This window comes from Tenrec ecaudatus, chromosome 16, assembly GCF_050624435.1.
Source record: "Tenrec ecaudatus isolate mTenEca1 chromosome 16, mTenEca1.hap1, whole genome shotgun sequence".
In the NCBI taxonomy this organism is placed as follows: domain Eukaryota; kingdom Metazoa; phylum Chordata; class Mammalia; order Afrosoricida; family Tenrecidae; genus Tenrec; species Tenrec ecaudatus.
Genome location: NC_134545.1, coordinates 1,294,315 through 1,308,648, shown reverse-complemented (window position 1 = coordinate 1,308,648; position 14,334 = coordinate 1,294,315). Strand labels below are relative to the sequence as shown.

The 14,334-nt window shown below is 52.7% G+C and overlaps 1 protein-coding gene across 7 annotated transcripts in view; it reads right to left on the bottom strand.

Moving 5' to 3' along the window:
• RIMBP2 (RIMS binding protein 2) overlaps positions 1–3,105 on the bottom strand; it is a 103,710-nt gene extending 100,605 nt beyond the window's left edge. For all 7 annotated transcript variants that reach the window (XM_075533786.1, XM_075533789.1, XM_075533790.1 and 4 more), the window contains exon 1: positions 2,902–3,105. The gene's annotated coding sequence lies outside the window, so the exon portion shown is untranslated. The remainder of the gene's footprint in view (positions 1–2,901) is intronic.
• Between the last annotated feature and the right edge of the window lie 11,229 nt (positions 3,106–14,334).

The following is a 14,334-nucleotide window of genomic DNA, read 5'->3' as shown; positions in this document are numbered from 1 at the left end:
GGGGAAGGCCCTCGATGAGCTTGATCGTCACAGTGGCTACCACACAGGCTCCTTACAGAAACAATCGTGAGGGAAGCCAGTGCAGGGCCATGTTTCATTCTGTTGTGCACAGGGAGCCGTGAGTTGGAACCAAGTCAACAGCACCTGACAACAGGTACACAGACTGTATTCCCGTTAAGGAGCCTTGATGGCACTGTCGTGTCAGGCTAACCACAAGGTCAGTGGTTTGGACCCACCAGCCACTCTGAGGAATAAAGGTGACAGTTTGCACCTGTAAAGATGTATAGCTCCAGGAACCCTATACTGGGTCGCTATTAATGAGCAATGACTCATGGAAGTGGGCAGTAGGCAGTAGGTTGGTCCCACCTGTTACACACACACGCGTTCTACCTAAACATATATAATATCCACTCTCTACATATAATCCCATCTAAATATATACATAGATATCCACAGATAAGCACACAACTGTCACCTAAAAATACATAACATCCCATCTAGATATAAACACAAACACATTACTGCCCCATCTACACACCTCCCTGCTAGTTCTCCACACTGCCCAGTCCTAGAAGGGGCTCACAGGCTCCCTTCTCCTGGCCGGGCCTGCACCTGTGGTCTCTGTGAAGGAGGTGTGGGAGACGGGGGGCTGCCCATGACCAGCCCCAATGATTCGGAAGTAAAGCAGGCTCCCAGGCTCAGATCTCGGGCAGACAGGTAGTGTGTTAGTCTGGGTACTTTAGAGAAACAAATCCACATAAACTCATGTATCGGAGAGAGTTTTATGTAAACGTTAAGTGTGCATCAAGAAAACATCCCCACCCAGTGCTGCCCAAGCCCACAAGTCCAACATTAACCCATTAACCTATATGTCCAACACCAATCCACAAAGTCCTCCTCCATCTCACAAAACAGAGGCAATGATGCCGACTGCAGGAGGAAAGCCGAGTTAGTGAATGTGTAAACATCTCAGCGCTAGCAGGGGTCTCCACACGGGCTGCTGGAAGTCAGCCTTGCAAGCTGAAGCAAGAAACGGCTAAGACAGCTGCACTCTAGTGCGACCTTCACAAAGCAAGAGATCCAAGAACTAGAAAGGCGAGGCTCACTGAGTCATTTATCCCTCCACCCTTCAATTAATCCCACATGTGTTTATCAGCCAGCTTGGCACAATAAACTAACTCAATTACCCCTTGCCAACCTGGCACCTGTACATAATTCTTTAGCTTCACAATTGCAATTAAGTAACACCTACACCTTAACCCTATAATGCTGTGATTTTCCCCCCACCTATGAAAGTTTGTAAGCCAACCACTTCATGCCTTTATCTCCCCCAATTTTGGGTATCCAATTTATATACTGCCCACTTACATCAACCCAGTTCTCTGAGAAGACAATCATATTTTCCGACATGAAGAGTCTTCATTCCAGTTGGAACCTTGTGAAGTCTGCATCCATAAGCAAAGTCAAATCCGGATAGGCCATCCATGAAAAGTCAGCAACAATATGCACCAGTTCATCACAGGCTCAAGTCTCCAGCTAGTCGGGTTCTGGTCAACTCAATATGGGCTGCCTCACTCAGCCTCCACAGGGTGCCCATTGGCCACCTTGCCTTTACTTTAGACCATGGGCTCTCACCAATACTCAATAAGCCTAGCCCCCTCATGCTAGGTCATGAACCTTAGACCAGTCAATCGTTCTCATCTTCTTTTTTTTCCTGTAAACCAAGTCCACAGCGGTCACTCAAACATCTACCCTCTCCCTCACGGTTGCTCTTTTTCTTGTCCAGCCAGAGGTCAGATAAAGCCACATTATTTACTCAGTTGCTTTCTGGGAAAATATGGGAAGTGTGAAAATAGAAAGTTTGTAAGCCCAGTCCTTCAAACCATTAAAATTTGATCTTTAAATGGGTTTAGGTCATGCCTGCAAGGAAAGATATGCCTCACCCCACTCCCAGTACCACAATGTATTAGTTTGGGTACTTTAGAGAAACAAATCAACAGAAACTCATGTATAAGAGAGAGCTTTATATAAACGTTAAGTGTGCATCAAGAAAACATCCCCACCCAGTGCTGCCCAAGCCCACAAGTCCAACATTAACCCATTAACTCATATGTCCAACATCAATCCACAAAGTCCTCAAGCTGAAGCAGGGAACGGCTAAGGTAGCTGCACTCTGGTGCAAACATCACAAAGCAAGAGACCCGAAAACTAGAAAGACAAGGTTCACTGAGTCATTTATCCCTCTGCCCTTCAATTAATCCCACATGTGTTTATCGACCAGATTGGCACAATAAACTAACTCAGGTAGCAAAGCCATGATTGACTCATGTATTTTTCCAACAGAAACCCTGGCCCCCCTGCCCTGTCCCAGATGCATGCCCACCGCCAAGCACAAGGGACACATCAGGCTGCCACACCAGCCACTCCACCAAAGCCTCCCAATCATACAGCACTCCCTCTGCCAAAGACAGACGCCCACGTCTCCAGGCTACAGCAGGCTGGGCTTCAATGGCTCCGACCTAGTCCACTGGTGGCCCCCAGCCCTCCCCTTATCCCAAGTCCAAGTCCCGACAGAAACCTGCCTCCGTGAGCTGGGAACCCCCACCTGTGACCCTTCAATCTCATTTAGAGGAGGCTGGAGCTCAACCCTGACCCCGTTCCCCATGGAAAAGCCATCTCTTGTGTGTTTGTCTGGGGGGAGGGGTGTAAAGCCACACAGTCCACCCCACCACCTTTCCCAAGAGGAGCTCCCTTGATGAGCACCTGCTCCTCTGGCTGGTTCCCACCCCCCCACCCCCGGGCCAGCAGCACAGTCCCCCCTCTGCAGCAGGCAGAAGCCTACAGTGAGTGGCCCACGGCTCCAACCGCTGTCTAAACCACTTCCCGAAAATGAGGACTCACCGGGAGTCTGGAGAGCAGGGGTGGCCTTCAGGGACCGCCCAACCAGCACCAGCGCCAGCAACCCCCGACCGCTGGCCTCGCCCAGCCCGCGTTGCCTGCCCCAGCCAGGAACAGGAGGAGCCTTTACTTATTCATGGCGCGCCCAGCCAGGCAGGAACTGCTTTGTGTCCGCTGAATAGGGCGGTAATTTAATATCCACGGAGGACAGCTCAGCAAACGGCCAGCGGCCAGCATGAGTCACGCAGACCAAGGGAGCACACGAGCCGCCTGTTTGCCCCTAGGTGGCCCCGCCCCCCTCCACCACCACTCTCCTCCCCCCCTGGAGAAGGAGATCCAGAGCAGAGCGCACACCGCACACACGTGGCTGCACTCCCAGGGAGGGGCTCAACCAAGTGGGCGTGTTTGCAGACAGACAGGCACACATGGTACAAGGGGATTGGAGCCCAGGGCCAGAAACCTACCTGCTGTGGAGCCTCTTGAAGCAAGATCTCTGCTCCTTACCTGGGAGGGGGGGGGGGGGCGGGAATGTTCGACTGGGGGTCGAGTGGAATAAACCAACTGGTAGGGAATGCTAAGACAAACAGCCTGGGAAGGTGGAAGATCATGCCCGAGTCTCAGTGAAAGGGACTTGACCGGTGTGGGCATGCCCTCAAGAGAGGCAGGATCAGTGAGTCCCAGAGGCCCTCAGGGACAGGGGCCAGGCCACTTGGCCTCGAACACACCATCCACATGGGAATGTTTCCCGAGGGCCTGGCTCCTGCTTCTGATCTGGTTTCTGTTCCAGCTACAAGTCACAGGTCCCACACATGCCTGGCCTGCCTCTCCCTTTTCAGAAATAAATTATCCTGCATCAACTGTGCCTCCCAACCCCGGAAATTAAACACCTTTGTACTGCAGTCCACATTGCAAGATAAAGTATAGGTGCATCAGTTTTGGTAGCCTCCCTGGGTCATGCCAGCACTGGCCCCCACTGGGTGGTGTCACCCACTTTAAGAAACGCTGGTCAGGGAAAAAAGGAAAATGAGGAGCTGGTTCCATGAACCCAGGTAGAAAGTGAACTTTGAGAATGATGAGGGCAATGAATGTTTAAGTATACTTTATACAACTAATGTATGTATGGATTGTGATAAGAGTTGTGTGAACTCCAATAAAATGATTTAAAAAAAAAAAGGAATGCTGGTCTACATGGTCCCACCTTTACCCACTCCTCCTGCTACCCTCACGCCACTAGCTATTCCCATCACCTATCGACAAGCCGATGATCTGTCCTTAGACCTACTCTGTGCCAACAGATACTGTGCCCAGCTTGCCTGCAGCAGGGCCGCCTGGCCAGACCCCAAGCCCTGTGTACCAGCAGCAGCCTTCCATGTGTTGTAGGCCATGTAGACATCCCCATGGGCAAAGAAACACCCAAGGCTGCAGCGACAGCTGTCCCAGGAGAGCCTCTGCTGGACTGCCTTCATGGGTGCCCTTCCTCACACTTAAAAAAGGCCACATGCTGAGTGTACCTCCCTGTTCCCATGACACACAGCCACAGACTTACACCGGCTCATACAGCCAACACCAGTGCCTCCTTCACATACAGACACACGCAGTCTCATACAGTCACAGACCCAGCATCTCCATCACACATGCACACATGCACACACGGACACATACATGGGTTGTCCCTGACTACTTGGTCTACTGCAGCAGCACCCCCGAGTCCTCATTACAATTTGATGATTGCCATCTTTCTTGACGGTAGAACACAGGTCCCTACTTACTGAGGTACATAGAGTATGGAGTCTTACAAGTTTGGCAGCGGCCATCCAAGATACAACCCCCTATTGACCCTTTCCCATGGACAGCCAAGGGGAGTGAAGAAAATTCGAGAGTCAGAGTGCCCGGCAACTTGTCCAAAAAACGGTTGAGTGGACCAGTGACTCACAGAGACCAGAAAAACTAGAGAGTGCCTGGCAACCACAGCCCAGCACTCTGGTGGGATGGCAACAGAGCCGGCAAATGGAGAACAACCCAACTTACCAGACACACTGGTCTGACCGAGCTGAGGACCCCCTGCACCATGGCCCTGAGACACCCTTCTGACCCGGAACCAAAGCCATCCAGGAGGCCACTTCTAGCCAAGCAACATACAGGTCCATAAAAGAGATCAGTTACACAGGATGCCCTTGACAGGAGGGGTCCCCAGAGCTGAGAGTACACCTCCTCTGTCCCAGGCACCACCTCCAGCGAGGAGTGTGCTCCTTGATCAGTCATTTACATGTGGGGATACACCTCCCTCCATTTCAGAAGGCAGTGGAGGTGCAGGGTGAGAATCCTCACCCTACACACAGCAGACCTGACTGGATTCCCACCCAATGCTGCCTGGCAGTCAGCAGAGGCTGGATTCCCACCCAACGCTGCCTGGCAGTCAGCAGAGGCTGGATTCCCACCCAACGCTGCCTGGCAGTCAGCAGAGGCTGGATTCCCACCCAACGCTGCCTGGCAGTCAGCAGAGGCTGGATTCCCACCCAACGCTGCCTGGCAGTCAGCAGAGGCTGGTGCTGCTGTAATGTTGCACACATTTTAGAAGTACGTCCAGATGTACTGGGAAGAAAAGTCTGATGATCGGCATCTGTGCCCCCTGTGGATCATGACACTGACTCACAGTGGACAGTGGACACAGTGAGACCCAAGCAGGGTCCTTTCTCACTACGAGATGGGGTCCACACTGCAGTAACAAGATCATCTAAGGCAGGTATTGTCCTTTCATCCTGCAAATGAAGCAACAGAGGCACAGAGCGCTGGTCTCTTGGTGAGCACATTGATGTGGGAGGTGGGCACAGGATTTGAACTGGAGCTCCAGAGGCTGAGTAGGGGGTGAAGGTACTGGGTGGAGGACCGGGGTGGGCAGGAATACAGTTCTCTGCACTGAAACCACAGGCAGATGACCTCGGCCCTGCCATTACCCCAATCACCTGTCCCCCATCACATGTATTCTGGCATGCCGGGGATGGCAAGTGTGTCTAATCTGATGTTGTGTCTGTCATCCCTAACAGCAGGCTAGCTCATCAGTAGGCCACGTCCCTGGCCCTGACCCAGGGGCTGCAGGGTGGCATCACTGGACAGGTGATGTGCGTGCCTGGCTCCCCACCCTACCTGGGCTCCACTGCCTCCTCTCCCCATCAGCCTCCAGGGCTGAGTGCTGCCTTCACACCTGGCAACCGACTGGAGGGTCACATACAACGCAGGCAGTGTGGGGCCAGGCAGCACGGGGAGCCTGCAGGAGTCGTAGGAGGTGACTGACTCGTGCCTACATGGCTACTACACCCAAAGAAAATGGTGGTGGCTCAGCAGAGGGTGACCATGAGGACAGTTCTGTCCCTACCAGCAGATATCATGCCCTGTCACTCCACAGACCCTCCCCCTCACTGAGAACCCCTTAGTTCTCTGTGCTGAGGAGCTGTGAGGGTGCTGTCAGGCAAGCGCTGGAGTGTGCTCATCAAAAGGTCTGTAGTTCAAACCCACCAGCCGCTTTGGGGAGAAGAGGAGGCTGTCTGCTTCCACAAGATTCGCAACTCCAGACACCTACAGAAGGTCGCTGTGAGTTGAGCTCCACTAGATGGCAGTGGGTTTGGAGTTCTGTTGTTAATCTACCCTGTCCTAGGGTCACTGAGAAGCCCTGAGGCTGCTGCTAACCACAAGGTCAGCAGTTCAACCCTCAGCAGTTCAACCCTCTAGCTATGGCTTTCTACTCCTGTGCAGATTTACAGTCTCAGAAACCCACAGGAGCAGTTCTGCCCTGTCCTGTAGGATCACTGTGAGTCAGAATGAACTTGATGGTGGGAGTTTGGGGCGAGGGGAGTTGTTTTCACTTTTTTTTTAACTTTGCTGAGTATGTAGGTCTCATCTTCCTCTTACTTACAGGCTCACTGTGAGTTGGGCTAAAATGCACTTGACCCAAGCCATGATATTTTCAATCATATGCATGGGGAAGTTGGACACTGAATAAGGAAGACCCAAGAAGAATCGATGCATTTGAACTGTGGTGCTGGAGAAGACTACTGAAAGTACCATGGACTGCTACAAGGACAAACTGACCTGTCTTGAAAGTACAGCCAAAATGCTCCTTAGAGGCAAGGATGGTGAGACTTTGTCTCATGTTCTCCTGACATTGTCAGCAGGAAAGGCCAGTCCCTGGAGGAGGACATCATGTTTGGCCAAGTGGAAGGGCAGTGAAAAAGAGGAAGAACTTTGACAAGATGGGCTGCAGCCATGGGCTCAGACCAATGGATGGTTGTGGGGGTGGGGCAGGCCGGGAAGTGTTTTGTCCTGTTGTGCTTGGGGTCCCCATGAGTCAGAACTGACGCTCCGGCACCTGACAACAATGAGCCATGGGAATCACTCGATGGCCGTGGGTTTGGCGTTTCAGTCTGGCGAGTAGGACTGCCCCACAGTGCTTCCGGGGGTAGGGTGGAGCAGGCTGATCTGGCTATTAGGAGCCCAACACGTAATCCTCGGCACCACGAAAGGTTATGTCAACTGCACGCAGGCTCAGGGGTCAGAGCAGGTGGCACAGGCTGTCACAGAGGCTATGTGCCCATGCGCGTGACCTCAGTCCTGGCAGCCTTCCTGAACCCTGGAATCTTGAGACGCAGAGGGCTTCAATGGGACATCAGGAGCAGCCCCTGCTGGGTCCAGTACAGCATCAGCATGGACTGAATTCTGAGAGGTGCAGCCCTATGGGACGCAGGCCATTGGCCACAACAGCTGCAGTCCTTCCCTCGCTTCCTCAGACATCTGAGGTGCTGGCAGCCCCTTGCTTATGCCCAGAGGAAACCAAGTCTGTGGGAGTGTTTACACTGTGGAAACTGGCACAGGCCACAAACCAGGGGTTCCCCCTGCCACCCCAAGAGCCACTTTGCCAGCACACCATAACCCTAGCACCCACTTCTATTATGCAGACAAGGAAATCGATGGTGGTTGTCTTCCCCCACAGGGGACGGGTCTCAGTGGAACTTCTAGGCAAGGCAGACTAGGAAGAATGGTCTGTTAATCTCCTTCCTCAGTGAAGATGTGCAGATGGCAGTGGAGCATGGCCTGACACAGGAATGGAAGGGGAGATTTGGGCATTTGGAAGGTACTCCAGATGCGACAGGCCAAGAGCTGCTTCCTCCTCCTGGAGGAGTCAAATGTACCTGTGCAGAACACAAAACTAGTGTCTACCAAGTAACAATACCTGTGTCACGTAATAACAACATCATGTTAACACAATGTACCCACATCCAATACAATGTATATATCACAAGCATGTCACCGCTCTGGGAGAGAGGTGGCTGAGTCCTTGGTGATGGCATGGAGCCTCTGGATCAAACCCTGCCAGATGCGTCATCTCTGCACCTGGGAGCTCGTCGATGCCTTTCCTTTCAACACAGAGCCTGGCTGAGATGCACTTTTCTTTTAACCAAAGATTCCTACTTCATCAGAAACCTGAAACTGACCCTGCCCTTCCCCAGCCTCCCACCTAGCTCAATGGATTCATTAAGGCTCTTTCCCATTACTGAACTACTTAATAGCTTTGTTTGTTCTCCGGAGCTTTTTCAGAGAGGAAAACAACACAACAGACCCATGCCAGGGAGGACATACACTGCATGCTCGCCCTCGCCCCCAGCAGCCTCATGGGCACAGACACACTCACCAGGGGTTTGTTTCTCCCCTGCTCCCAGAGACTTTCTGAAGCGAGTCCACCCTCCAGGTGTCATTTCCTGCTTCCAACCAAAGGGGGTGGTGTTCTCTCTCTCTCTCTCTCTCTCTCTCTCTCTCTCTCTCTCTCTCTCTCTCTCTCTCTCTCTCTCTCTCTCTCTCTCTCTCTCTCTCACACACACACACACACATCACTACCACCACCACACCAGAGCAGAGACAGTAAACGGGGGTGGGGTGGGAGGGGGGGTTCACACCTGGAGACTTAAGTCAGGAGAGCCACTGTGAGCAGTCAGTGCTTTGTCCAGCTGGAGTTGAACAGCTTAAAGGTCACCGGCCCAGGTCCAAGAGGAAATGGTCCCCTGGTTTACAGGGCCCACTCACTGGAGGTGACAATACAGACGCAGGGTCGCAGGCCAGGCCTGCTAGACAGTGCCAGGCTCACTCACAGGCAACACTGGGTATGCCAGGGACATGCCCACCACCCTGTCCAGTGCTGGGGACAGGAGGGGCAGTGTAACTAGTGCTGGGGGTGCAACTATCACCATTATCCTCCCACTGGGCCTGAGGGACTGTCCAGCACTGTGGGAAGGGGTGCCACATCATCTGTCTTCCAAAATAACGCATGCAATGTAGATACTGTCAAAAATATTATAAAATAACCCTCCAGATTCCTGACCCCTCAGATGTAAACATTGGCTTGAGTGGCTAAGAAAAGAGGAAAAATAAGACTGAAGTGGACATGGAGCTTTACTGACATACAAGTTCATTTCAAACATAAAACACACACACACGTGTTAGAAAGTAAGATACGCATGAACAGAAAGAACCCAATGACCACCCCACCTCCAGATACAGTCAAACCTGTATACTACATTCTCTCAAAAGCCAACAAAGTGTGATTCATGCCGTAAGCATCAGATCACAAGGATTTAAGGGAGGGGGATATTTACATGTAACGAAAGTTTTTCTGAATTATTTTCTGTACTTAAAAAATTCCATCTACAACAAATGCATAAAAGCCACTGCTGTTTGGTCAACTCAAACTCACAGTCACCCTGTAGGGCAGAACAGAACTGCCCCATGGAAACCTTCGTGAACAGACAGCCTAAGCTTTCTCCCGAGGAATGGCTGCTGGGTTCCAACTGCTGACCTCCTGGTTCACAGCTGAGTGCTTAAGGGTGCTTAAGGGTTTAAGCTGAGTGTTTAAGGGTTTCCCATCAGAATCTACTGTTTCACGGGGCCAGTGATCTACCATTACCATAATTTTACAAATTACTAGATGTGCACATTCATTTTAGCTGCCTTGTGAGTTAATGCCCATGGAAGCCCCAACTCCATGAACATAGATGACACGGCTACACAGACTCCACAATTGTGAATACTCTCATAGCCCCACATCAGGTGGGGGGGGTGGCTAAAGGAGGCGACGGACAGGGATGTTCAGGAGGAGGACAGATTGACAGCGTGTTAGGATGCACACAAAGCTGGCAGTTCCAAACGCACGCCTGCCCCCTTGGGGTTCTATGAAAGAAAGCTCCAAGGGATCACCACCCATGAGACCCCCAAAGGCGGGTAAGCCAACTTGCTACATGGGGGTCAGTACCAACTCGGTAGACCCCACTGCCAAATGCCTTGAGAACACCTCCTAACCCCACTCCAACCTGCATCACAGGGAACAGCGAAGCCAACAACTCCAGGAGCTTACAGAGGGAGAGTTTAGGTACCTGTCTCTTAGTGCCCTCTGTGTCTAAGCCCAAGCCATGTGAGCAAAGATGCTCAGCTAGTGCAGGAGGAGCCCAAGTGGCTCCCTCCCCCTGCCCACCCACCTGTCCCAGTGCAAGTCAATCTCTGCCTGGCTGTCTCCATCTCTGGACCCTGCATGCAGGAGGTCTCTCCCTCTCACAGGCTTGAGCCCACTCACTCACCTAACAGATTAATGCAGCAGCATTCTGGTGGGTGGCAGCTGCCCTCCACACAGTGACGCAGGGATCCAGGCCTCCTGCCCCTGTGGCTCCCCCACTCCCAAGAGCCGAGAGCCCACTGGGCCCAGCCACCTGTTGTCTTCCTTCCACCCCCCAGGCCCAGAAGGACCAGGTTCCCCAACCCCGCTCTTGTCCCATTGGTGGGAACTAGTCCTAGGGCCCACACCTAGACTCAAGAGCTGCTGAAAGATGGGCTCCTGGGCAGGGGGGCTGGGGGTGGGGAGAGCCTTGGGTGACAATCTAGCTACTATTTCCAAGGGTTATGCTGCATATAGTGGGGACCCGCCCTGACCAAAGAAAAATGGCATGGGGGTGGCCCGACCTCTGCATTCACACTGCCACCAAGTTGAGGCCGGTTCATGGTGACTATAGGACAGGGTAGAACTGCCCCCTAGGAATTCCCAAGACTCCCTTTTCTCCCTGGATAAGGTTGGTGGTTTGAACTGCTGACCTTGTGATTAGCAGCCCAGCGAGTAACGACTCTGTAACCAGGGCTCCTTGGCCTTCACAGGGGGTGGGGGGATCAAACTCCACATCAGCGTCTACAGTTTGGTGGGAGAAACAGAAACAATATACCAGAAGAGCCATGGTAAATAAGTCCCTGCACTGGACCCACACACATTGGCCAGTCCCTTCTGGTTCACCCTGGTTTTGCCAGCTTCAGGACTGACTGATGGCTTCCCATTCTTCAGAACCCCAAAGTCCTAGGAGACTGAATGTTCCCCATCATAGGGAACCCAGAAGTCCTGGGAAAGGGGAGCCAATTGCCAGATGAGCCCCTTAATGACCCACTTAGCGGGACAAGGACCTTAAACGAGAGAGTCTGCAATCTAACTCCACCTCTCATCTGTCCATGTGTCACACTGGGGGAGTGGGGGTTGGGCACATGTGGCTGTGAGGCTGGAGGCTGTGTCACTGGTGTGTCCCATACCAATAGGATCACCCACGCTGGACGGGTCTCAGCTGAGTGTCCAGGCCACACGAGACCAGGAGGAAAGTCTGAAGACCTACTTCTGAGTACTGGCCCATGAAAAGCCTGTGGCCACACCAGAGCAGGGCCAGGGAATGAGCCTCCTGGCTCGGCAGGTACTTCTGAGAACAGACAACCACCGTGACAAGAGGCTAGCGGCAGGGGGATGTGACTGCACGCACAGGCGTTACACTTCAACAACAGAGGAACAAGCACCTGAAACAGGAAGGCAGCTCCCAGACCTAAATACAAAGGAAACTCTGCATGTCTCAAACCGCAGTCTTGCCAGAGACTTTGGATGTGGGAAACAGAGGGGCAGGAGCAGGGCCTGCAGCTCGGTGACGGAGTATTTGTCACGCCTGCCTCTTGACAAGCCCTCAGCTGGAGCCACAGGACAACCTTCTCGACGTGCCTCCCAGGAGACCTGCCACAGGGCCAATACCCTCCCAGAGACCCAAGGATGCAGCCAAGCAGTCCCTGAGGGTTCTGAGGGTGGTGCCTCTTGACAGGAGTGGACAGCCTCATTTTCCCCCCACAGAGCAGCTGCTGGATTTGAACTGCTGACCCTGCAGTTTGCAGCCCAGCGTGTGAACCATTGCACCTGTGGAAGGGTAGGGGGTGGGGCTGGACTTGAACTGCCCAGAACCTGCCTCAGTCATGTTCAGCCACTGAGTATGTCCCCTTCCTAAGCGTGTGGCAAGGATGAAGAGTGGGCTTGCTGAGATCAAGCAAGAGGTGGACTGCAGCCAGGACAGAACCAATGCTGGGCAGATACTGAGGGAACACATCTCTGTACACCAGGACAGGTATGAAGTGGGGGGCACCATGCTGAGTGAGCCCAGCCCAGAGCAGCACAAAGGGCAGTGCATGAGACCACTGCTATACCGTTATTCTCAAACAGACATAGAAAACCAAGGCAGAGGCTCCCCTTCCAGGGAAGCTGCCCTAAAGCTTGCCAAAGGGGTGAGCAGGGGTGGGAGACAAACCGGTGGACACTGTTAACGAAAGTCGGTGGGAGGGAGTCCACGAGGGGAGCAGGTGGAGGTAAACCACTGGGGGGACTGATGAGCAGTGTCCACTATTGAATACAAATGTGAACCCTCACATAATTTACAATGAAAAATTGAAGAGCAAGCTTCCATACTAAAAGAAGCCAACGCTGATGGTTGCCCGGGCCAGAGGGGGTCAAAGGCTACCAAACCCACTACCAAGGAGTCGATCCTAACTCCCAGCGACCCTACAGGACAGGGAAGGACTGTTTCCCAGACTGCAACTCTTTCCTGGGGCAGAAGGTCTTGTCTTACCCCACGGAGTGGCTGGTGGTTTTGAACTACTTAACCTCCAGGTTAGCAACCTGACTCGTAACCCACTACGCCCCCCAGGGTTCCCCGGGCAAGAGAACACCCAGGTGTGATCTGGGTAAAGGGGACAATGCCCAGCAAGAGGGAGGTGAGAGGGGAAGGAGGGGAAGGCGCAATGCCGGGGGTGGTGTGATGAGTTGTGGAATGTGAAACTGACTATCTACTCTTTAAACTTTCACCTAATTCACATTACCGGGTAGAAAGCCTGTCTTCTCCCTCCGGACTGTAGCAGAATGATGGTGCGCATGGAAATGAGGATGGCAAGCCACCTTCTCTGGGTTCCTTTCTGGGCCAGGCAGGTTTCTGAACACTTTACATGGACTGGAGCAGAAGATAAAACACTCAACTCCTCACCCAAGGTTGGCAGTTCAACCCCAGCAGCCTTAGAAACTCCCAGAGCAGTCTGCTCTATCCCATAGGGTCCCTGTGAATCGCAACTTACCGAACTACAATGGGTTTTTAATGTGGGTGAAGTCACTTTGATAGGTGAGAGGTAGGTAGGTAGGGGGGGGGATACTTATTTAAAGTCACGTGCATGGGAAGTAGAAGACCAGCGTTCACTCATACTTGTGTGTGCACGTGTGCAGACACACACGCTTATTACATATGCATGCGGCACACATGCACAGTCAACACTGTGAGCTGTTCTTCCTCTCCTTTACACTGGCTTGGTCTGAGCTGCATCTTGAAGTTGCTGGGTACATGCTTCCAGACAGAAAAACTCAGCAAAAGATGCTGGGACCAGACTTCAACCCAGTGCCGCAAGGTGTGACTGCAATATCCCGACGTGGAGTAGGGAACCAGTGGAGAGGTCTGGGAGGCTGGCCCCAGCACCACAAATTAAGTGGATTCCTGCCCCTCCCCAGAAAAGAATTTGTTCCAAAGGACGACATTGACTCTGCAGCTCCGGGAGATGGACATATCTGATCAGAGCACACGGGAGCACATGAAGGGGCAGGAGGAGAGAGTGGAACACAGCCTGGCCCACCAGGCCGTGAGGATGATGTTCCTGAGTAGAGTAGCCAGTCCACAGAGAGAACAACATGGCTGGTCCCACTATGAGAAATGATGCCCCTCAGTGACTAAGGGCGATACAGGGGACAGCACCGGAGACACAGTGTGGGAATTGCACCTGACCTGATCCCACCACACCAAGGCAAAGCACTGGGGGAGTGCAGCGGAACAGCAAGGGAATGGAGTGGCAAGGTCCCCAGGGAATGCTGAAAGTGGACTTTGGGGCCAGGGCGTGGCGCCCCAACAGACTGGACTGGAAAACGCTCCTAAGGGCCAGCAAACGATCCCTGAACTAACTACAAGCTTTTCTTTTGTGAAGTGTTTTGTTTTGTTCTTTGTCAGTGTTTTGTTTTTGTTGTTTTGTTGTCTGGTTGTATACTGTTGCTTTGTTTTCCTCTGTCTTGTTTTCGTGCATGTT